This window comes from Chelonia mydas, chromosome 1, assembly GCF_015237465.2.
Source record: "Chelonia mydas isolate rCheMyd1 chromosome 1, rCheMyd1.pri.v2, whole genome shotgun sequence".
Classification (NCBI taxonomy): Eukaryota; Metazoa; Chordata; order Testudines; family Cheloniidae; genus Chelonia; species Chelonia mydas.
This window is the reverse complement of record NC_057849.1, coordinates 38493671-38518886: the sequence shown is the minus strand read 5'-3', so window position 1 is coordinate 38518886 and position 25216 is coordinate 38493671. Positions and strand designations below refer to the sequence as shown.

The 25216-nt window shown below is 47.2% G+C and overlaps 1 protein-coding gene across 1 annotated transcript in view; it reads left to right on the top strand.

Annotated features, from left to right (window-relative positions):
* Positions 1–1524: 1524 nt before the first annotated feature.
* The window catches only part of RDX (radixin), a 100790-nt gene continuing 77098 nt past the window's right edge, over positions 1525–25216 (top strand). The window contains exon 1 of the mRNA XM_037890479.2: positions 1525–1757. The gene's annotated coding sequence lies outside the window, so the exon portion shown is untranslated. The remainder of the gene's footprint in view (positions 1758–25216) is intronic.

Sequence of the window (25216 nt, the reverse complement as noted above, 5' to 3'; positions counted from 1 at the left end):
ATTTCTCATTTCCCCAGGGTTGCTTGACCCCCTCTCCACCCCTTCCTGCCCCCACTCTGCTTCTTCCCACTCCATTCTGCCCCCACCCTCAAGTGCGCCCTGCCCTTGCTCCACCCCCTCCCCCAGCACCTCCTGCCCACCGCTGAACAGCTGATCCATGATAGGTGGGAGGCGCTGGGAGGGAGAGGAAGGAACTGATTGGCAGGGCCCGCTGGCAAGCGGGAGGTGCTGGGGGGGAAGGAGGAGGAGCTGATTGGCAGGGCCCGCCAGTGGGTGCTGAGCACCCACTATTTTTTTCCATGGGTGTTCCAGCCCCAGAGCACCCATGGAGTCGGCACCTATGCCACCCTCTTCTTGAAGTCCCAGCCTTAGAGGCAACAGCCTATGTGACTGAATCAGCTTCCCCAAGTAACTCCAGCTGAAACTCTGCAGAGCCCCATTCCTTTCAAACTGTGTGTGTGTGGAGGGGTGTCTGTCTGCACAGTGCAGGACAGGCATGGGCTCCTAAGGAGTAAAGCAAAGCTGTAGCTCACGAAAGCTTATGCTCAAATAAATTGGTTAGTCTCTAAGGTGCCACAAGTACTCCTTTTCTTTTTGCAAATACAGACTAACACGGCTGCTACTCTGAAACCAACAAAAAATAAAGGGACACTTGTAATAAGCTTTAGTGTGACAGAGTGCTGCCAAATGGAGCACTCAAAAAGATTTCACTAATGAAGCAGGTTTGTCAAGGTGCACCTATTAGAGAGGAAAGGTGGGCAAGATAAGATCTTTCACCGGACTAATCTGTTGGTGAAAGACACAAGCTTTCAAACTACACCAAGTTCTTCTTCAGGGCCCAATAGCTTGAAAGCTTTGTCTCTCTAACCAACAGAAGTTGGTCCAATGAGAGAAATTACCTCCCCCACCTTGTCTCTCTAATATCCAGGGCCAAACGCAGCTCTCGGGAACCACCCATGCAGCCAGTGTATGTATGACAGCTGCAGGCGTGCAGGAAAAATTTGTACAGTCAGGGTGCTCAGGGCCATTCAACCAAACCGTAAACCCTGTATATGAGGGAAACCACTTCAAACCAGGGGGTGTGGCACTGGCAAGTGCCCCAGCACCTCTGGACACGTGCATTAGACGTGAAAAATTAGCCTTACATCACCTATGTGAGCGGCGTCCACACGTGCCAAGAGCCATCTGGATAGACAGGAGGAGAGGAATGAGGGGTCACACTGGGTCTGGTCCCAGCAAGGGCATAACACGCCACCTCCTGCCCTCCCCCCAGCACTACTCTCAGGAGCGAGACCCCCTCCGCCGCTGTGTATTTGCACGCCGGGTCCCTCCGTGCTCCTCACCTCTCTCCCTACGCAGCCCCCAGTCCCTCTTGCCGACAACCCTCCCGCGGACCCTCTTTCACACCGAGGCTCCTCACGGTCGCGCGCTCTTAGCCCCCCGCGGCGGGGAGCTGAGGGCAGCGGCTTCCCGTGGCTAGTGCGCATGCTCCCACCTCTCGCGCATGCTCCGTAACAACGAGGAGGAAAATCTAAACGGCGGCAGCCGCCGCCATATTGCGTAGCTGTCAGCGGCGCTTTGCGCGTCTCCTGCCTTGACCCACCAGTGAACAGCCCAGGGCGGCCCCCAGCGACTGCTGCCTGGCCGCGGAGGGGCCTGCGCGGGGGCCCGGCCACAGCGAACCACCGAGCGCGCATCGGAGACCCGGTGGGAGCGAGTCCCCCGGCAGAGCCCCGCGCCGGGGAGCGGAGCCGCAGGTGAGGGGGACGCGGGGAAGAACTGGGGCGGGGGTTGGTGTCTGCGCCGTGCCGGACCCGCCGCCTACCAGGCCGCATTCGGCCCGCCCCCATCTCCGCTGCTTCCCGCCAGCCTGGGGCCGGGGTCTCGGGAGCGAGTAGCTGTCAGAGCCCGTTATCAGATGACCGGGGGCTGCCTGCCTGGTCCTTCCTCCCCCCTTCCCCGGGGCTGTCTGGCTCGTGTTCCCCTCGGGCCTATGTGTTTGTGCCCCCCCCCGGCTGCTCTGTGTCCCTCCCCCCCCCGTGGCCCCTCAGGGCCGCGTGTGTCCCCCCCGCGGCCCCGCCCCCAGGGCTGTTTCCCCCCCCCCGCCGCGTAATTCCTCTAGAGCCCTGTGTCCCTCCAGCGCTGTGTCTCTCTCCCCCCGGGCTGTGTCCCTCCCTGCCACCGCCACGCTGCCCGCCCCTCTCTCCCGGTGCTGTCCCTTCACCCTGTGCTCCTCTCGGCCCCCTTCTACACGGGGCGGTCCGCCCCCAGCCTCCTCTCTGCCCGCTCCCTTCGGAGACTGCGGGAAGGGGCCGGCTGGTTATGGGGAGAAGGGGTTTGGGGGGCTGCGACGGGGCTCAAGCCGCTGCGAGGCGGGATGGGAGTTGATGCTTTTCTTCTGCTAGCTCCGTCTCGTCCGCTGCCATCTAATCTTGGTTTTCGGTTCCCGGAGCCGGCGCATAAACCCGACTTGCTCGAAGCCCTACGTTGCGGGGAGGGGGTTGAGCGAAAGTGCAACTCGGTAAGGCCCCTCGGCTTCTTGTTGCAACGAGGACGATACTTTGTAACACATTCCTCAGGTCAGAAACAAAACACCCACCCACCCCTCTGCCCTCCGCAGCCCAGGAGCAGGAGGCGGCCGCGGTACCAGCCCGACGAGGATTGCTGAGAGGTTTGCGGGCGCGTCAGGTTCAGCTACATTCCCGCGCCGCCTCCAGGGCTTTTTGAGAGTTGGGGGGAGCTTTGAATTTGTAAATCGCTCCAGCTTGAAACTAGAGCTCGCTCCTCAGTTTGAAAATAAAAGTTGAAAGTGACTTAGTCCGTAAAGCAGTCAGGGGGGGAGCCCACTCTTCACTAACAATATCCTAAGGCTTTTTAACTCTTGATGTTCTTGTAAAACATCAGCTTGGATCAATGAATGTACAGATATGGAAGAATAATAAGGAATTACTTCATAAACAAGTGCAATGAAGCATCTGTTGCTATTGTTTACAACAAATGTACATTTTATAATATCTAAATACTGATCTACATAATGGTTGCAACAGCCTGAGCCATTGTACATTATGTTAAGTTGGATAAATGTCTGATACAGATAATGCAAATCTTTGTTTTCAAACTTACCATTAAAAACTAGCTAAATCAAGGAAATTTAAAACATGAAAATATATTTCTTAGCTAGATAATTCCCTTGCCCTTGTTGGTTTTATCAGCCTGAATGTTTAAAAATACCACTTTGTCTTAGTGCTAATGTAACTTACACTAATTTTATTTAACAAAGTGTAAAGTTGCATTTGTCAGACTATATCGTACTGATGGAGGATTTGATATTACTACTTACAGTACATGTTTGTTGACAGCCATTTATTAGTGTGAATCAACAAGTGCAGGGTTGGGAGACAAAGTCCTGAGGTGTAATGCTGTGTAGCTTTAGGCAAGTCCAGTTCACCTTTCTATGCCTCATTTTCTGTATTGATCAGTTGCAGGTATTTGCCTCCCTACCTGTGTCACAGGAATGCAGTACATGTATTCAAAGTGCTACATAAGGGCAGATCCACAAAGGGGCTTAGACTCAGTCTTGTAATGTCCAACATTCAGGTGCCCTATTGCCTAATGGAATTCATAGCCCCACATTAAGTATACAGACTCCCCTATACAATGCCTGGGGAGAGGTGTCTAAGAATGGGATCCACAAAAATGAGCAAGCTGAGCAGGGAGCCACCTAAGGTAGCCAGTAGCCAGTGGTAGGTCGAGGGAAGTCTCTTTCTGTCAACTTACCTAGCTGCCATCTCTTGGGGAGGTGGGTTACCTACGCCGACAGCATAGGTAGCATAGCATTTTAAGTGTAGACAAACCCTAAGACCTTTCTTACAAAAAACAAGGTGGAGGTGCTCCCCCCCCCTTAAATTTTTAGCCTGACTGATAGAGCACTCACCTTGGGTAGTCATTGGCATGGGCTTGAACTTGGGACTCCCATGTTTTAGGTGAGTCCCCAAACCACTGGTTTATAGTTGTTCTTCTCACTCTTTCCAGAGAGTGTTTATTTATAAGAAGTGGAACAATTTAAACAGGAGAGGTTGAGAGGGAACAGCCCCAGAATATCTTTAGCCCTAACTTCTGGGCTAAATCTCCTGAAAGGTGGAGACAAGGTTTAAATTCCTGCTCCACATCTGGCAGAGGGAGGAACTGAATCTGGGATTCCCACATCCTGAGTGAGTGCTCTAACCACTAGGCTAAAACATACAAAGGGGGCACCACCTCCACTTCTGGCATTTTGTACAGGGCTTGATCTATTAGGAAGCCACTGAGCATGTCTATCAGATCAGGCCACAAAGGTGAGATAGGCAGGGCATTGCATAGTTTGAGGATTCTGCTGGAGTTTAGGTGTGAGTTAGATGCCTGGTTGCCTGGACTGCGGTGGTGGTGTGTATGCCCAGTGGTAGATTTTTAGGGGTCTATAGGATTTTATCGGTTGATACTTAGGTATTTACAGGGTAAAGCAGCAGCTGAGCAGGGGCTTTGGGGATCTAAATTTTGGACTTGGACACCTAAGTCCCTTTCGGGGATTTAGCCCTAAATGCCAAATGTAACCATCAGTCCTTAAATCGTACAATTGGTGCTATAGAAATATGAAATAGAAAATATGCAGTGTAAGCGTGACCAGTGTGGAGCTGAGAATTGAGAATTGCCGGGTCTGGACATAAGTTAGACCTGCTGAGATAATCATGGCTGATAAACAGAGCACTGCAGCCAAGGCCCAGTCTGAGAGTGGGAGAACTGTTTGATTCCACCCTGAGACAGAGGTGACAGCTAGAGGCATGAGACAGACCTGAAGAGGTTACACTCAGAGACCAGGAGGTGGTCAGAGGTGCAGTCCACCCGGTAACTGTGACAGTAAGCAGTATTTCTTTGGGAATGAAGTAAATGAGGTTTCTTCAGATATACAGTCTGACGCCTAGACATTTTTAATGACATGATCTTTTACTGTTCCCCAAGATTTTTTGTTTGTGTGCAGGGATGGCATCTGCTGATTGGGATGAGGAGAGTCTAGCATAGTGTTCAGAGTGGGTGTCAGGCCGAGTGGTCTGATCAGGCATTGGCAACCAAGCAGTAGGGTCAGTAGTCAGAGGTCAAAGCCGAGGGCAGGAACTGGATACCAGAGTCAAGGGTCAAGCCCAGAGTCAGTAATCGGAAGCCAAAGCCAGTGTTCAAACTTGAACGAGCAGGAGAGCAGACAAGGAGGGATTCAAGGCAGTGTCGGGACAGAAGCAAGACTGGGTGCAAGGCAAGGGCAGCAGGAACAAGGTAACACAGGTACAGGCACAGTGGTGTGCATGAGCATACAGCAGACAATGAATTACTGCTACTGCTGGTGGCTTAAGAGCTGGCTTGCTGCCTCGTACAGCCAATCAGGTGGTGTGGCCAATCAGGCAGTCTGCTGCAGGCCAGCTGTACTGATGAGGCTGCCTGGAGATTAGTTCTGCTACAGGCCCTAGTTCCTGACAGTACTGTCCCTTGAGAGTGCCATCTAGAGACCTTGGGGCCTGGTTTCTCAGGGTAAGTATGGTGAAAGATGCACAGGAGATTCAGGCTGTACCCATCCCAGTCATTTAGATATTGTAGTTTCTCTCAGACCTGACTAGAATCTGCCGAACCACATATTCTTCTTGGCCCTGAATATTTATCTGTGAAGGAGGGGGAGTAGTATGGAGTGGGAAGGGATTCTTGATTAATGGCTTTAGAAGAGAGACATGGAAGGCTGGGTGAATCTTGAGGGAATCTGTTAGCTGTAACTTGAGTGTAACCTGGTTAATCTGTTTTGTAATCTGGAAAGGTACTAGATACTTATGGTCCAGATTCATGGGTGGGCGAGTTGATCACAGATTCTGGGTGGACAGCCACACCTTATTCCCTGTCCTGAAGCCAGGTTTTTGCTGGTGGGACCACTGGGCATACTTGTATGTAGGTTGCTTTGGTGCCTTCTAACTGCCTCTAGAGTTCTTGGTGTACCTGCTATATGTGGGCTGTGAGTTTGGTAACAACAGGCATCCAGAGATTGCCTCCAAACAATCAATGAGCATGAACATGGAAACCATAGTTAGTAAAGAAAGGTGTTTTCTTGATGGATGCATGTGTGGCATTTGTTTTAAGAAAACTCAGCATGACAGATCAAGAAAAGCCAATCATCTTGATGATAGTTTAGGAAGCATATGTGCAGGACGCAACAGAGGTGCGTATGGCAGGCCACCAAAAGTCCCTGGAAACTAGGTCTTGGGTCTTAAAATGGCTGATGTGGCTTGCTAGGGGAGCATTATGGCAGGGTTGTCGGACGTGAAGCCAGGTGGCCCCTTTGGGGGCACACATGCATTCCTCATGGTATAGACTTCTGTCCTGCAACATGAAGCCTGCAGCGGTCTTGTCCTCTTTGGGATCTCAGGCTTGATGAGTTTGGATGGCAAAGAGATCTCTAGATAACTGAGAGTGGATGGAGGATAACAGGTCGTGGGCTGTGATGCCAGAAATGAAGTTTGAGGGCTTGAGAATCATGGACATAGTCTCCTCACCAGGTTTGTCGTACTCATTCTTTTGGGACTATGCTTCTGCTTTCCTTATCCTTGTTCCTGGCTGGTAGGTGACCCCAAACTTGAAGTGCACAAGAAGAGGGATCAGCATGTCTTCTGCTGATTCAGGTTCCTGGCCGTTTTTAGGTATTACAAGTTTTTATGATGTCAGAACTTGGAGTGGAGCCTAGGACCTTCCAGAAGATCGTGCCATTCTGCGTAGGCTGCTTTGATATCCAGCAATTCTTTGTCCAGGTTGTCATAATTCATCTCAGCAGGAGTGAGTTTTCATAAGTAAAAAGCACATTGATGAATTCAATCATTGGGAGCAGTAGGTTGGGCAAGAACTGTCCCTAGTGCAAAGTTTGGAGTGTCTGCAAATTTCTGTTTCAAATTATCAAAGGCAGCTTGTGCCTCTGAGGACCATGAGAACCAAATCCCTTTCACAGCTTTGCTGTAAGAGGACTGGTGAGCACAGAAAATCCTGGGATAAATCACCTATAAAACTCAGCAAAACCCAAGAAGCATTGGATTCCGCAGACATCCTTCGGTGCCACCTGATCTGTGATGGTCATCACTTTGCAGGGGTCCACTGCCAGTCCCTTGGATATATCATCTCACCCAAGAAATTTAAGGTCAAACTTGCATTTCTCCAGCTTGGCATATAGATGATTCAGGAGTAGTCTTTCAATAACGTTACACACCTGCTGGTCATGAAAAGCTGGGTATTTGCGGAAAATCAGAATATCAACAAGGTTGATAATGACAAAGTGGTCCAGCATATCTCAAAATATATCATTCAGCACTCTTTCAACACTTTATGAAGCGTTGCATAGGCCAATCAGCATGACTAGATATTCATGGTGGCTGTGTCAAGTATGAAAAGTGGTCATCCACTCGTCTCCTTCATATACGCGCACCAGGTTGTAGGCCCCACACAGATTTAACTTTGTGAAAATACAGACTGTGCCTAGCCAGTCTAAGAGCTCGTTGATAATAGGGAGCAGGTAGCAGTTTCATATGGTCACCTTGTTCAAGGTCAGAGAGACAATACATGGCTGCAGAGAGCCATCCTGCTTCTTGACAAAAAAGATTGGTGCAAACGTTGGGGATGTGGATGGGGAAATGAAACCCTTCTGAAGATCCTCCTGCATGTACAGGTGGAGAACCTGAAATGTGGGTTCAGAGAGGGCACCTCTCCATGTCAGAAACATCTGCAAAGTCTCGGTATTTGTGGGTGATCTTGGCCACAGCAGGAGAAGCTGTGAGGACACTGAGGGTCGGGGGTCTTCCAGTGGCTGATGTGAACTGCAGAGCATACTGGTCTGATCCTTGATGCCTGAGACACTGGATAGTTGACAATACCAGCGAATGTGGGGGTCATGGGTTGCAAGCCAGAGCATACCTAGGATGATGGGAGCCTGAGGGCCTGGATTAATCCAAACTGAAGGTTTTTCTGGTGCCCCTGGAGGGTAACTGTTTCTGCAGGTCTGGTGGGTTACTGGTCCTAAGGAAAGAAGAGGCCCATAAATAGTCTTGACCAGATCTGGTGAGTCCTTGCATATGGTTGGAAACACATGGATCTTAGGAAAGTTCAAGTCCATAAAGTTACTTGAGGCCCCTGGGTTGACTAAGGCTCCTAGATGGATCTTGGCGCTTACCAGTAGTCAAATCAATACAGGTGTTTAGAGTTGCATTGCAAACTGACTTGGGGGTCCTGGTGTGCTCACTATGGCCTGTGGGGAATGAGCGAGGGTGTAGTAGGAACAGGAACTGATACTGGTTCAGAACCCCCCAACACTTCTCATGATTTCTGTCAAATTTGTCAGGCGAAGGAATCTTTGGCTCCAGGAAGAGCTGGGTAGGAGGAGCCAACAGAGAAACCTGCACCTGCAGGACCACATTCTGTGATTGAAGGATGGGTACTTGCACCTGCAGGTTTCTGGACGGTATCTGCCAGTTCCACTGGGACCTTAGAAGGGTCCATGCTTGTGCCAAGGACACCTGGCTCTAATTTTAGGGGTTGCTCAATCTGTCAGACAACTGGTACAAGAGCAATCTAGACTAGTGGTTGGAGCAGGTATCAGGAACCAAGGACTAGGGTCAGAACTGGAGTCGGTAGTTGGAAGCAGGAGCTGAGAGTCAAACCAGAGCCGAGGGTTAAGCCAGAGTCAGAAACTAAAAGTCGAACTGGAGGGTTGTTGCAGGAATGGTGGGTTTCAAAGCAGCGGCAGGACAGAGACAAGCCTGAGTTCAAGACAGGGGAAGCAAGAACAAGATAGTGCAAGAGCAGGTGCAGTGGTGGGCATAAGCATTGAGCAGCCAGCAATGCTTAAGAGCTACTGGCTTAAGAGCTGGTCTGCTGGCCCTGTACTGATGAGGATGTCTGGATATTAGCTCTGCTGCAGGCCCTGATTGCTGACATATCATGGTGGAAGTTGTTCAAGGCATTACTTTTTTGTATTGTACATTTTAAGCACAGAAAAATTGTCTTGCTATCATCTTGGGTTGAAAGTGTGTGGGTGCATGAAGGGGAGGCCTTTCAAGACTGTTTGTATAAACTAAAATATTGTCTGATTGCCACAAGATTTTTGGAAAAACTTCTGATTATTGGAAGGATGCATATGTATCTTAATATAGTCTCTCTTGCAGGCTGAATGAGAATACTTTATATACAAAAAGAAAAGGAGTACTAGTGGCACCTTAGAGACTAACCAATTTATTTGAGCATAAGCTTTCGTGAGCTACACTGAATGCATCCGATGAAGTGAGCTGTAGCTCACGAAAGCTTATGCTCAAATAAATTGGTTAGTCTCTAAGGTGCCACTAGTACTCCTTTTCTTTTTGCGAATACAGACTAACACGGCTGCTACTCTGAAACCTGACTTTATATACAAGTTTCTCTCCAAGCATCTTATTCCTTATCAGTATTGTACCACTGGTTAATTTTATCGTCAATAAGCTCAGGAGTATGAATTTTGTTTCATGATCCAAAACTACTGTTCTCCTTTACAGAGGCTTGGGCTACACTGGGGGGGAGGGGTTCGAACTAAGATACGCAACTTCAGCTACGCTATTCGTGTAGCTGAAGTCGAAGTATCTTAGTTCGACTTACCTGGCTGTCGTCATGGTGGCGAGTTGACTGCGGCGGCTCCCCCGTCGACTCCGTTTACTCCGCTTGCCGAGGTGGCGTACGGGCGCCAATTCGGGGATCGATTTATCGCGTCTAGACAAGATGTGATAAATCGATCCCTGACAGATCGATCACTACCCGCCGATCCGGTGAGTAGTGAAGACATAGCCTTAGAAACTAATTGATCATTTCATGAAGTGAGTCCAAGTTGTTTGTTTGTTTTTTCATTTCTGTCACGATATCCTATAGTACAGGGGGAAAACAAACCATGCATTGGCCTTAGCCTAAAGTGCTATGACTAAAGGGGTAATGAGTGTTCTACACTAACATATTATGATTTAAGAAACCTAACCCATAATATATAGAGATGGATAGAATTGTTATAATGCAGATTAATATTCAGAGGCTTACCATGACTTCAATCCAAGCATATAATAAAGTATTTCTAAAAGACTAAACTGCTATTTGGAAAGGAAAATAATCAGGTCTGAAATGAAATGTATCCAATTTTACAACTTTGTTGTTATCCCTTTAAAAACAGTGTTGGCAATGAACATTGTATCACTTCATACTGAAATGTGAACATTTAGATCAGTCATCTTTGTCAATTTCTACATTTATTTTAAATATTGGCTCTTATATAAGACAAATATATTGTGAGGTTATGTTGCTTTTTGTTCTGCTGTGAAATTTTCAAAAGTTGTAGCTACTCTAAACAAAAAAAACCCAAATTAACACTGGGGTAACTGGTTAACCTTACTAAAATAGACTTTATGCAAAATACATAACACGGCTGTTAAAAAAACAAACAAACAAAAAAACCCCAGAAAATTACATATAAAGCTAAATTGCATTAATGTTCTGCTACCATTATAGTTAATTAGTATTGACTACTTTATTGGTAAGTGGAAATTTATTTTATACCTTCCAGTAACATTAGCTGTAGGTCAGAAGACTCACATTTTCAAATTCTTTCAATGTATATACATAACTACATACAGCACTTAATCTTTTAACGCATAAGAATCTTAATGGTACTATTATAATTATGTATCTTGCATAAAAGTCAGCAACCTTACTCCAAAAAGGGTTTTTGCTTGGGAATTTCTATTTAAAAAAAAAAAAAATTAGAAACTTGAGAGTGACAAATGGGTCACTACATTAAGCTTAATCTGTCTTCATCCACGTTTTAAAGCCAGGAAAGCTACTCTTAGTTGTTTTAAATGAAATCAAAAGTTTTTGGTTCAGTTGCATACAGTCCGTTGTCACCAACTAGGTGTATGTTTTAATTATTACCTGGCTGCAGCTTGGACATCCAGGCACTTCTTGTGAGTTCCCTTACATAAGTCTCTTCTTTGGTTCTCTGATACCATGAGCTGTTGCATGGCCCACTTTTCTCCACATCTCTGGAACAGACATGAATTGTGAATATCTACAGACCTCCTAAAATCTGCAATAGAGGAACTCCTCTGCTGGGATTCAGGAAGTGTGCCATTAGGGAGCCCTTGGCCTTTGCATTTTAGAAGGTGCATTACTGGGGAAGATGATTGCCCTGCTGGACTAATAAGCTTAATTGGAGCAGTGAATCTTCTCCTGCAGAAAGTTAAGGCCACTTAGGCAGGCATCCAACTGTTCTTCAGCCTTTCTAGGGTATGTCTATACTGTAATTAAAAATCTGTGGCTGGCCCACGCTGACTTGCTCAGGCTAAGGGGTTGTTTAACTGTGGTGTAGACATTTGGGTTCAGGCTGGAGCCTCAGTCCTGGGACCATCCCCCCTTGCAGGGTCCCAGAGCTCAGGCTGCCACCTGAGCCCAAACTTCTACACCACAATTAAATAGCCCCTTAGCATGAGCTCTTTAGCCCGAGTCAGCTGGCACATGCTAGCCATGGGTGTTTAATTGCAGTGTAGACATACCCATAAATTCCAAGGCCAGAAGGGACCATTGTGATCTAGTCTGACCTTCTGTATAACACAAGCCATAGAACTTCCCCAAAATAATTCTAGAGCATGTCTTTTAGAATAACATCCAATCTTGATTTCAAAATTTCCAGTGATAGAGAATTTACCATGACCCTTGGTAAACCATTCCAGTGGTTAATTACCCTTATTGTTAAAAATTTACACTTTATTTCCAGTCTAAATTTGTCTAGCTTCAACTTCCAACTATTTAATCCTGTTATACCTTTCTCTGCTACATTGGAGAGCCCATTATTAAATATTCCCCATGTAGATACCTAGAGATGGTAATCAAGTCTCCCCGTAACCTTCTCTTTGTTAAACTAATTAGGTAAAGGTCGATGAGTCCCTCACAATAAGGCATGTTATCTAATCTTCCAAGCAGGCATCCTATTCAAGTCTCCCACTTCTTCTTTCCCCAGGCTTTTAGCTGTGTATATAAAAGTTTCCTTTGGAAACTAGCTGCTGCATAAAATATGTGATGACAGAATTTGGCATCAAGCATTTTATATGCTGCTGTTTTACAAAGAAACCTTTATTCGTCAGCTTTTGATAAATACATTTTTTGTTGGCTACAGTAGGAACTTTGATACATGCTAATAACTTAAAATCTGACTGAGTTGTAATTAGACGTCCTTTCTTAATCAAGAGCCTGCATTCTTGGAGAATTCTCAGATGGTTGATTTTGTGATGTAGACACAGCTGACAATTTTGACAGTTTTGCAGAAGGTCCAAATGACTGGTGTAGAGTATGGTTTTGAAGGACTGAAGGATTAAATAGTCACGGAGCATGAACTATCCCTTCATCTTAAAGGTGCCTCTTTCAAGTCAAGATTGAGAAATGTAGATGATGAGCCTTTTTTGGATTAAGGTAATGAATAGTTTGCGAAGTGCAGGAAATCCAAATAGATAATAATTTGGCCTCTTCTGACCCTTCTCAAGGATTTTGCAATTCAGTGTGACATGGATGTTTAGAGAACTTATAAGCAAGTACATGGAATTAATAAATTGTTCCAAAGCCTAAGTATTTTATTTGATAAAACTGAAATGTTTATTTACACTAAATGTGATATTTTTGGAAACACTTAGAGTAGAAATCCCCTTGTGCCATCTAATATGCTGTATGGCACTGATGCTAAATTTTCTTTGTCCAAATATTTGCATAGTATTTGCTTTATTGTAACAATAATTAGTGTCAGTAATTGGACAAGATGCACTTTATTCAACGACTGCTTATTTGATCACTCTAACACAATTTTAAAGCATAAATATTTCTTAATATTCTACTCAGTTATGAGATCATGGAGTTTGGGTGTCTACGTGTGGGATGGGGAGACTTGGAGATAGAGCAGTGTTTAGAGCCCTTGGCCAATTCCATGGGGAATCTGGTGTGGAAACATTTAGCCTGAGCGTGGAAAACCCCTCCACTTTGGGTGATTGTGGAAAAGGGGATGATTCTCTTAGGGCTGTGTTGCCAGGCTCCAGGAGAAGGAGCCCGGTGCTTCCTGGAGCTTGAGCAGACACACATGGGCAAAAAGGCCGCATGTCTCTGAGCAAGCTCTGAAGTCCCCTGCTGCTCTTGTTCTCAGTGGATCCTTTTGAGATGTTCCTGGGGAGCTCATTGCATTTCAAAGATTAAGTCCCCTACCCGGTTTCTGAAGGAATAACATGTCAGCAACTCTGCAAATGTAACGTTATAGTCTTTTCCTTCTGGTCCATTCCTGTAATAACGTCGGGGTGAAAGTAAGGATGTACAGGCCGATAGGGCATACTGGTAAAAGGTGGCCGCCAGTACCAGCCCCTACCGCCTTACTTAAAAGCGCTGCTGCAGCAGCGCTTTAATGTCGCTGTCGGGTCCCTAGCGGCAGGGCCGCTGACAGGGGAGCGCAAAAGGGGCAGCACTTTATTGTCGCTGCCCCTTTTGCTCCTCCCCTCCCCCCGTAAGGCTGCCAACAGTGGGGAGGGGAGAAAAAGGAGCAGCTGCCCTGGGGCCGGTGATTTAAAAGGGCCCAGGGCTGCGGCCACTGCTGCCACAGCAGCGGCCAGAGCCCCAGGCCCTTTAAATCACCACAGGAGCCCTGGGCGGCACGGGCCAAGCAGCGTGGAAGGGTTGGCTGGGGGACGCTAACCCCCCAGCCCCGCCCCTTCCGGGGGGTGGGGGAGCAGGGAAGGGAGCCGGCCCCCGGAACTGGTAAGTTTTTTAAATGTTACTTTCACCCCTGAATAACTTCCATGAGAAGTGATGATCTGATCCCAAGTTGTTTTGTTGTTTTGTTTTTAAATGTAAAATAAAATACCAGCTAACTACATCATCATGTAGTGTGTGTATGTGCCTTCTTTCTTCCATTATTATGATGGTAATTAGCAAAGGTTAATTGAAACATTTTATGAACATGTTAAAGGAAGAAATGGTCTGATATCAATCTTATAAAAATGAATGTCTAGGTACATGGCCCTTGCCATAGTATCTGAGTTTTACATAGCATTATAATATCGTGGTTATATTACACAGTTACAGAACCACATCTAATTTATTATAGCATGCTATTAAAATGTGGTAATAAATCAGTGGGTTTTCTCGTGGCTTGTGTTGGATTCAAAATCTTTACAAAGGTATGACCCTCATTAAATGTGTAAACATTAATCCAGATCTGGCTTCTTTGTTTTAAGAGAAGGAATTAATACAAAGATTACTTACATGTGGTGCGGTCAGCCAAACATTTCCAGGAAAATATTACTATGACTTACAAAGTACAGGAACCATTAGGGTAAAATTTTCAAAAGTGATTAACTCACTTTGGAAAATGAACTCCTAAGTCATTTAGGCATTTTTGAAAATGTTACCCTGAGGCAAGATCTACGCTAGAAGCATTTTTACTGCGATTACAGCAATACTGGCAATCCGCTGATAGTGTTGTGGATTAATTTGTACTGGCAAAACTATACTTTTGTCAGTATAGCTTATTGCAGCCTGCCCCTCTCCTCCAAATGAAATAAGCTGTATGGACAAAAGCACAGTTTTCTGGTATAACTGCATCTACACTAAGGGCTTAATGGTGGTTAGAGATCACATCTCTTCACACCCCTGATTAACATAGTTATGCTATCAAAAGTTTGTATTGTAGACCTGGTCTCAGTCTCTAATGAAATTTGAAAGAGAAATTTACAATGTAATACAAAGAGTCATTGCAGCCCTCCACAGTTTTATGAAGATATTGAAGCAGATAAAAAAGATTTTAGAAATATTTAATCAAAGTTCTCTTAAGCATATTGTTGACAAAGTTGATTTCAATCTCTGTTGAAGGTATCAAATTTAAAGAAAAACTGCAATGACTAGTTTTGTGACTTTAGATGTTTGCAGTATACTATTTAAAGAAGAAGTGCGTAAAAGAGTTTAACACTGTTTGCCTTTGTCACTTGTGTACTCTGCACAGTTAACCAGGTTCAAAAGCTCTGTGGGGCAGGGACTGTCATTAACCTACAGTTTCCAGCTAGCACAATGGGACCCTGACCTGACTGAAGCCTCTGTGTCCTACTGCAATAGAAACGATTGATAAATAATCACTTTGTTAAATTATGTACTGCTTAGTTATGATTAAGGCTACCTTTTAGTCATGGGTATTTTTGGTACAGGTCATGGGCAGTAAATAAAAATTCATGACCCATGATCTGTCCATGACTTCGTACTATATACTCCTGACTAAATCTTGGGTGCTCTGGGACAGGGAGCAGCTCAGGGGCACCGTGGGTGCTCTGGATGGGGGAGTGTGTGTGTGTGTGTGTGTGTGTGGGGCCCGGTGGTACCACAGCTGCTGATGGGGGTGGGGGGCAGGAGAGCGCCGGGCAGCAGCATGTGGCCTGGGACCCCCGCTGCTGTTGGGGGAGGGTAGTTCGGGGGCTGGCAGGCTCCCTACCTCACTCCACGTGGCTCCCCGGAAGCAGCGACATGTTCCTTGGCTCCTAGGTGGAGGCACAGCCAGGGTTTCTCCATGTGCTGCCCCTGCTCCGAGTGCTGGCTTCGCAACATCTATGGGCGGGCAGTGTGCAAAGCTGCCTGGCCATGCCTCTGCCTAGGAGCCAAGGGACATGTTGCCACTTCTGGGGAGCCCCCTGAGGTAAGTGCCACCCGGAGCCCTCACCCACTCCCATGCCCCAACCTCCTGCCCCAGCCCAGAGCCCTCTCCCACATCCAAATTCCTGCTGCTGCTGGGTCGGGGGGTGAGGTGGCCTGAGACTGCCCCAGCTGCAGATGTCACGGAGGTCCTGGAAAGTCACGGAATCCGTGACTTCCATGACAGACTTGCAGCTTTAATTATGATTGGATGAGATGACAAATTCCAGTGCAAGAGATTCTCTTGGCAGGTCTCCTGTTCAAAACTTTCAATAATCTTTTAGATTATTAGTATGATACAAAGGAGCCTAAAAAGATGTACAGACAAAAAACAAGAGCAAAAATTTAGGCTGTTTATGAGAAAAAACTTGCCAATAGCGAAATGTGTTTTGCTGTGGCATAGTATTTTTAGGGGGAGGTAGTGGAAATCTCATAATTTGGGACTTTAAAAATTGGATTAGATGACTAGTAAACATGGTGTAAGGAACAAACCTTCATTGGCAGGCATTATCATGCATGTCTTCCTTGGAGACCAGGTTAAACTAATATCAGTAATCTTAACTTTTAGTTTTCTTTTTCTCTTTTTTTTCACCATGTATCATACTGAATTCATCTCCCTACTTGGTGTTACTGTGTCTTCTCCTTTTAGATCCCAATTCAGTAAACCATTTAAGCACATTTTAAAGTCTCATTGAAATCAATGGGAGTTAACGCATGTGCGCGTAACTGCTTTTCTGTATCAAGGACTTAGTTGTTGTTTTAGCTAAATATAAAGAGTAAGGTTATTTACTGGTAAATCAGTCCTTTCAGCCCCTTAATTCTTTTGTTGCTCTTATCTGAACTCCCTCAATTTTGTCAACCTCCTAGGGCAGAGTACTTGCGGATGTAGAGCACTGTGAGTTAAACCAGCCCTCGGAGAGCGCAGTAGGGAAAGCACTGCAGTCTGTCCACATTGTCAGCTGCAAGCGCACAGGTGTGGCCACATTTGCAGCACGTGCAGTGGCATTGGGAGCGGTGCATTATGGGCAGCTATCCCACAGAGCACCTCTTCCCATTCTGGCGCTGTGGCTTGTGGGAAGGGTGCAGGGCATTCTGGGTCCTGTCCCAACGCCCTGTGATGCATTGCTTCGCATCCTAGCAATCCCTGTGATTCGGTCCACATTTGCTGCCATCTTTCAACGTTTTTTGTACTGCACGCTCTGTCTTTCCTTTCGTTCTGCGGGAATGGATCCTGAAGTGCTGAGGAATATGCTGATGGGTCTCGCCAGCATGTCACGTTTGGCAGTAGAGTTACTCCTTAAGCTACAAAGTGACAGTGAGGAGTCTGATGATATCGCCTCGCGTAACGCATATGATACGAGATTGCTTGTGGCATTCACAGTCATGCTCAACACCATGGAACGCCGCTTTTGGGCTTGGGAAACAAGCACTGAGTGGTGGGATCACATCGTCATGCAAGTCTGGGATGATGAGCAGTGGCTGCAGAACTTTCGGATGAGAAAATCCACTTTAATGGGAAGGTGTGATGAGCTCGCCCCCACCCTGCAGTGCAAAGACACAAGATTGAGAGCTGCCCTGCCAGTGGAGAAGTGGGTGATTATTGCAGTCTGGAAGCTTGCAACTCCAGACAGCTACCGATTGGTCGCTAACCAGTTTGGAGTGGGAAAGTCGACTGTTGGAATCGTGTTGATGCAAGTTTGCCAAGCCATTAATCACATCCTCCTCAGAAGAACCGTGACTCTGGGTAACGTGTATGACATCGTGGCTGGCTTTGCACAAATGGGTTTCCCTAACTGCTGAGGGGTGATAGATGGGGCGCATATTCCAAATCTGGCACCAGCCCACCTAGCCTCTGAGTACGTTAATTGGAAGGGGTATTTCTCTGTGGTTCTCCAGATGCTTGTGGATCACCGTGGGCATTTGATTGACATTAACGCAGGCTGGCCTGGAAAGGTGCATGACTCACACGTCTTTCAGAACACTGGACTGTTCAGGAAACTGCAAGCCAAGACTTTTTTCCCAGACCAGAAGATCACTGTAGGGCAAGTTGACGTGCCCACTGTGATCTTTGGAGATCCTGCTTACCCTTTAATGCCGTGGCTCATGAAACCCTACACAGGGAGCCTTGACAGCAGCAAGGAGTGGTTCAACAACAGGCTGAGTCGGTGCAGAATGACTATGGGGTGTGCTTTTGGCCGTTTAAAGGGCCACTGGTGCTGCCTGTATGGGAAGCTGGACCTGGCCTATAACAGCATCCCCATGGTTATATCCGCGTGCTGTACCCTCTATAATATTTGTGAAGGGAAGGGTGAATGATTCACTCAGGCATGGAACTCGGAGGCTCAACACATGGAGGCTGAATTTGAACAGCCAGAGAGCAGGGCTATTAGAGGGGCCCAGCGCGAGGCTGCAAGGATTAGGGATGCCTTGAGGGAACAATGAGGCTGAAAGCCACCAGTAATGTTTGGTGCCCTACATAGGAGTGAAGTACAGTGGTTCCGATGTTATTAGGAATCTGTGCTTGCTACACTGGCTTGCGGTGCCTGTTGCTTTCCTGGGCTAAGGTATCTTTTACTTAATGCAATAATAAAGATTGTTTTCAAAGCCAAAAAAGTGATTTATTAAAAGAAAATTAATTTATTGAAAAGAAACACAACTGCTTGGGAAACAGGGCAAGGGGGTGGGATGGGGAACGGTTCAAGATATGCGTATGTCCTGTTCTCATACTCAGCTTTCCTGTGTGGAGTGCTGTGCAATGAGTGCTGCACTTCAGGCTGGCTAAAATGCATGGTGATGGGGGTTAAGTGCAGTGGGTAAGGGTTGTAGTGGTTAATCTATAGATGTTGGAGGCAGCTGGTGGCAATAGGAACCCGGATGTTGGGGAAAGTGGGTTGGAGGTGACATGGGGGCACAAGGGAAAGAGTTTTGGGACAAGGGCTGGGGGGGAAAGGCGTGGTAGTGCTCCGCCTGCATGGTTATGAGCGCCTGGATCGAGTCCGCTTGGCGCTCCATAATGCTTATCAGCCGCTCCGCGCTTTGGTGCCGGCGCTCCGCGCTTTGGTGCCGGCGCTCCGCGCTTTGGTGCCGGCGCTCCGCGCTTTGGTGCCGGCGCTCTGCATTCTGCTGGTGGAACCTCCTTTCACTCCCCCTCCACTCCTGCACTTCTTGATTTTCGTCAAGGGACTGCTGCATTACTTTGTGCAGCATGTCTTCTTTGCTTCTACATGGCCTCTTCCTAATTCTTTGGAGTCTTTTGGCCGGTGATAACACAGACCGCTGAGATCTCAAGGTTGCAGCTGTAAAGGCAAAATGCAGCACTTAACAGAGGCAGCATTGTTCACACCAGACAGAGCAATGATTCGCCCATACTTAAAACAAGCACAGTCTAAACAATAGCAGAATTTGCTTCTCCCAAAGCGAGCACACACAACCAAGAGGAGCCCCAAAATGGTGAATAAGCACAGGATCGAGGGGGACTGATTGTTTCACTGTCTTTTGGGGTTCTGTGCCTTGGGGAGAGCCAACAGCTGCAGGGGCCCCTATATTGAACACTGTCCCCACATTTTCTACAGGAGTTCGTCCTGGAAGGTATCTCGCTGCTGAGGGTGACCTGGGAAGCAAGGGAAGGTCTTCTGGGGGGAGGGATAGCTCAGTGGTTTGATCACTGGCCTGCTAAACCCAGGGTTGTGAGTTCAATCCTTGAGGGGGCCATTTGGAGATCTGGGGCAAAAATTGGGGATTGGTCCTGCTTTGAGCAGGGGGTTGGACTAGATGACCTCCTGAGGTCCCTTCCAACCCTGATATTCTATGATTCTACTATAATGTGGCTTCTGCCGTGGCCCATATGCAGCTTGCCTGTGTGCAGCAATGGTTCCCCCACCCTCACTGCACAGTGGCGCGGACATGTTAGCCTGACTGGGAAAAGGAGTACAGTAGCGCTCCCAAGGAACCTGCACAAGTGCACTGCACAGCTTCTGCATGAGACCTTTGAAGAGATCACTGAGGCCGATTACTGTGATGTGAGAGAGCACATCAACGTCCTATTCCGCATCTAGGCATGCATGGAGCCCTAACCCTCCTTGCCCTAAGAACCCGAACCGAATAACTTCCTTCCCAAAATAAAAGCCACTTACCGGGCACCTCCTCTGGTGTTTGTCCTTCCCCAAGCACTGGCCACTGCGACTGGCTACTGGCTACCTTCCTCTTGGCTTGAGAACAGCTCCTGGCTGCATGCATCTAGGGATGCCGGGGTGTCCTCTTCCTTGTCAGCACCCTCGCTCCCGCTTTCCTCCTTCTCCTCCTCCTCCTGCCTTGTTGAACTGGACTCTGAAGTGTCCATGGTGGTCCTTGGAGTGGAGGTAGGGTCGCCCCCCAGTATTGCATCCAGCTCTTTGAGGAAATGGCAGGTTGCAGGGACAGCACCGGAGTGGCAGTTTGCCTCTAGGGCTTTGCGGTAGGCATTCCACAGCTCCTTCACTTTAACCCTGCACTGCAGTGTGTCCCGGTCGTGGCCCCTTTCCATCATGTCCCTTCATATCTGCCCAAAGATATCATAATTCCTACGGCTGGAGCACAGCTGGGACTAGCTTCCTTCCCCAAACACTGATGAGGTCCAGCACCTTGCCATTGCTCGATGCTGGGGATCGCCTGGCGCGTGGAGGCACTGTCACCTGGAAAGATCCGCTGAGAGTACTCCACCCCTTGATGAGCAAACAGGAAGGGGATTTTCAAAATTCCCAGAGAATTTAAAGGGCGGGTCTGACGGTTGGTCACCTGAGGGGAGGGCAGTAGAGTTCAAAGTGATGACCAGAGTGGCTAGAACAGGCATTGTGGGACACTTCTGGAGGCTGATCAGAGCGCATTAGCAGACCAGGGCATCCACAGTGGTGCTGCGGCGCTCCCGCTAGTGCACACCAAGCTTTATGCCTCTCACGGAGGTGGATTACCAGGAGCGCTCCAGCCGTGGAGTCAGGGTGCTCTACGTACCTTGCCAGTGTGGACGCATTGTGAGTTTGGGCGCACGGGGCTGCTTTAATGTGCTCTAACTCACAGGTGTAGCCATGCCCTTTGATCATGTGAATCTGAGAAATGAATACAATCCACAAGCAATTATTTTTTGCCCCCGTCTTCTGCCCTTTATTTTCTTGCTCCTGTTTCTGATCTGTCTAGGACCTCCATAAATTATTTCTTCATGGTGTTTGCAACTCCACTCAGTCAGCTTGGGGTGAGGAAGTAATTTTCCTTCAGGTCAGACTGGCGGAGATCCTGGGTTTTTTGTCTTCCTCTGGAGCATGGGGCACAGGTCACTTTCTGGTTTGAAGTAGAATAAATGGAGGATTCTTTTTAACGTGAAGTCTTTAAATCAAGATTTGAGGACTTCAGTAGCTCAACCAGAGGTTATGGGCATGCTACAGTTGGGGATTGGTCCTGTTTTGAGCAGGGTGTTGGACTAGATGACCTCCTGAGGTCCCTTCCAACCCTGATATTCTATGATACAGGAGTGTGTAGATCAGGTTCTGTGGTCTGCGATGTTCAGGAGGTCAGACTAGTCAGTGGTTCTCAACCAGCAGCCTGATCAACACACATGCGGCCCATATGACATCCTCAGGGCCATACAAATAGTATATATACTGTGTGGATGTGGCCCACAGGACACACACAACTGCATATGTGGCCCACAGTGGTAAATAGGTTGAGAACCACTGGACTAGATGATCATGATGGTCCCTGGTAGCCTTAAAGTCTATGAACTCTTCTCTGTGATTTTCAGTAATGTGCGGTTGATACCTTCTACCGTATTATAAATGAATATTTTAAATAAGAGTGGTTCCAGCAGTACCACGTTAGAAGCCTTCCTTAGCTTAAAATGAAATAACTTTCTGTTTTATCATTACCAGAACTATCTAAAATTATTCAAATGAGAAATGGGTCTTTTTCCTTTGAAAACTAAAACTTGTATGAAAAAATTGTTTTTATTAATTTTCTGGGGGTTTTATGAAATCTGGAAAAACTTTCATTTTTAGTTTGTCCCTCCTCCTTCCCAACCATCCTGTTGCTGGAACCCTGCCCCTCCCTATACTAGAGTTAAGGGGTACTGGAAATAAAGGGGGTTGTCTCCCTATGTAGAGGATGTTAGGACCCCCAAGCCACGTTCTGGATTCCTGAGGGGATGCCTCCCCCTAAATTCACTTACAATTCCTGTTTATCAGGGACTCTACCTTTTCTGTAATGAGTATGTGCATTGGACATGTGACAAGCCTGCTACCTTCTTAATTGCGACATCTTAATCTAACCTCCTTACCTACTTCACTGGGTCCATGACCTGCTGTATCATAGAATCATAGAATATCAGGGTTGGAAGGGACCCCAGAAGGTCATCTAGTCCAACCCCCTGCTCGAAGCAGGACCAAGTCCCAGTTAAATCATCCCAGCCAGGGCTTTGTCAAGCCTGACCTTAAAAACCTCTAAGGAAGGAGATTCTACCACCTCCCTAGGTAACGCATTCCAGTGTTTCACCACCCTCTTAGTGAAAAAGTTTTTCCGAATATCCAATCTAAACCTCCCCCATTGCAACTTGAGACCATTACTCCTCGTTCTGTCATCTGCTACCATTGAGAACAGTCTAGAGCCATCCTCTTTGGAACCCCCTTTCAGGTAGTTGAAAGCGGCTATCAAATCCCCCCTCATTCTTCTCTTCTGCAGACTAAACAATCCCAGCTCCCTCAGCCTCTCCTCATAAGTCATGTGCTCTAGACCCCTAATCATTTTTGTTGCCCTTCGCTGGACTCTCTCTCCAATTTATCCACATCCTTCTTGTAGTGTGGGGCCCAAAACTGGACACAGTACTCCAGATGAGGCCTCACCAGTGTCGAATAGAGGGGAACGATCACGTCCCTCGATCTGCTCGCTATGCCCCTACTTATACATCCCAAAATGCCATTGGCCTTCTTGGCAACAAGGGCACACTGCTGACTCATATCCAGCTTCTCGTCCACTGTCACCCCTAGGTCCTTTTCCGCAGAACTGCTGCCTAGCCATTCGGTCCCTAGTCTGTAGCGGTGCATGGGATTCTTCCATCCTAAGTGCAGGACCCTGCACTTATCCTTATTGAACCTCATCAGATTTCTTTTGGCCCAATCCTCCAATTTGTCTAGGTCCTTCTGTATCCTATCCCTCCCCTCCAGCATATCTACCACTCCTCCCAGTTTAGTATCATCCGCAAATTTGCTGAGAGTGCAATCCACACCATCCTCCAGATCATTTATGAAGATATTGAACAAAACCGGCCCCAGGACCGACCCCTGGGGCACTCCACTTGACACCGGCTGCCAACTAGACATGGAGCCATTGATCACTACCCGTTGAGCCCGACAATCTAGCCAGCTTTCTACCCACCTTATAGTGCATTCATCCAGCCCATACTTCCTTAACTTGCTGACAAGAATACTGTGGGAGACCGTGTCAAAAGCTTTGCTAAAGTCAAGAAACAATACATCCACTGCTTTCCCTTCATCCACAGAACCAGTAATCTCATTATAAAAGGCGATTAGAGTAGTCAGGCATGACCTTCCCTTGGTGAATCCATGCTGACTGTTCCTGATCACTTTCCTCTCATGTAAGTGCTTCAGGATTGATTCTTTGAGGACCTGCTCCATGATTTTTCCAGGGACTGAAGTGAGGCTGACTGGCCTGTAGTTCCCAGGATCCTCCTTCTTCCCTTTTTTAAAGATTGGCACTACATTAGCCTTTTTCCAGTCATCCGGGATTTCCCCCGTTCGCCACGAGTTTTCAAAGATAATGGCCAAGGGCTCTGCAATCACAGCCGCCAATTCCTTCAGCACTCTCGGATGCAACTCGTCCGGCCCCATGGACTTGTGCACGTCCAGCTTTTCTAAATAGTCCCTAACCACCTCTATCTCCACAGAGGGCTGGCCATCTCTTCCCCATTTTGTGATGCCCAGCGCAGCAGTCTGGGAGTTGACCTTGTTCGTGAAGACAGAGGCAAAAAAAGCATTGAGTACATTAGCTTTTTCCACATCCTCTGTCACTAGGTTGCCTCCCTCATTCAGTAAGGGGCCCACACTTTCCTTGGCTTTCTTCTTGTTGCCAACATACCTGAAGAAACCCTTCTTGTTACTCTTGACATCTCTTGCTAGCTGCAGCTCCAGGTGCGATTTGGCCCTCCTGATATCTTTCCTACATGCCCGAGCAATATTTTTATACTCTTCCCTGGTCATATATCCAACCTTCCACTTCTTGTAAGCTTCTTTTTTATGTTTAAGATCCGCTAGGATTTCACCATTAAGCCAAGCTGGTCGCCTGCCATATTTACTATTCTTTCGACTCATCGGGATGGTTTGTCCCTGTAACCTCAACAGGGATTCCTTGAAATACAGCCAGCTCTCCTGGACTCCCTTCCCCTTCATGTTTAGTCCCCCAGGGGATCCTGGCCATCAGTTCCCTGAGGGAGTCGAAGTCTGCTTTCCTGAAGTCCAGGGTTCGTATCCTGCTGCTTACCTTTCTTCCCTGCGTCAGGATCCTGAACTCAACCAACTCATGGTCACTGCCTCCCAGATTCCCATCCACTTTTGCTTCCCCCACTAATTCTACCCGGTTTGTGAGCAGCAGGTCAAGAAAAGCGCCCCCCTCTAGTTGGCTCCCCTAGCACTTGCACCAGGAAATTGTCCCCTACGCTTTCCAAAAACTTCCTGGATTGTCTATGCACCGCTGTATTGCTGTAGAGAAGGCAAAAACCCCAACCCTCCTCAACCAGTTTGGGAGTGAGGGAAATATTCTTTCCCAGCCTCCTCCCGTCCCCCCGTCCCCCCCAAGGTGACTAGCGCAAACCGACAGCAGATCATAAAACCTGGTTCTACTCTGCTCCCATGTGTGGGAGGGAGAGCTGCTGATCCGTGTTTGAGAGAGAGTTCCTTTTGGTGCATATGGTGGGTCAGTGTCCCTCCCTGGTCCAGCCATGTCCTATTCCACTCCACTCAGGTAAGTCCATTGCACTTCTGCCTCCCTTGCACCCCAGATGCAGTAGGGACCTTTAAAGGAACCTTGTCCTCTTTTTTTTTTTTTTTTTTTTTTTTTTTTTTCTCCTGCTGCCCAGACAAGTCACTGCATTCAGTTCTGATGGAGCACATTCTTAGTCACTTTTCAGAGTACGACTGCACTGAAAATGAATGTTGTTTTTGTGGATGATGCCTTACTCCCTGGCAACCTGTACAAAACGGTCATAGCAACGACTAACTTTAACAAATGATGCTATATCCAAAGGGGAGAAGGTGACTAGATAATAATGCTATCTGATCTAATGCTATAATGCAGGCAAGTTTCTTGTGGTACAGAAGAATTAAATTTAAATTCTAGAACACAGTAAAAGTAAATCTTTTTGCAGTTATGTCTATACGAGAGTGAAAAGCTTTTTTGTTTTTTTTTTGTTTGTTTTTTT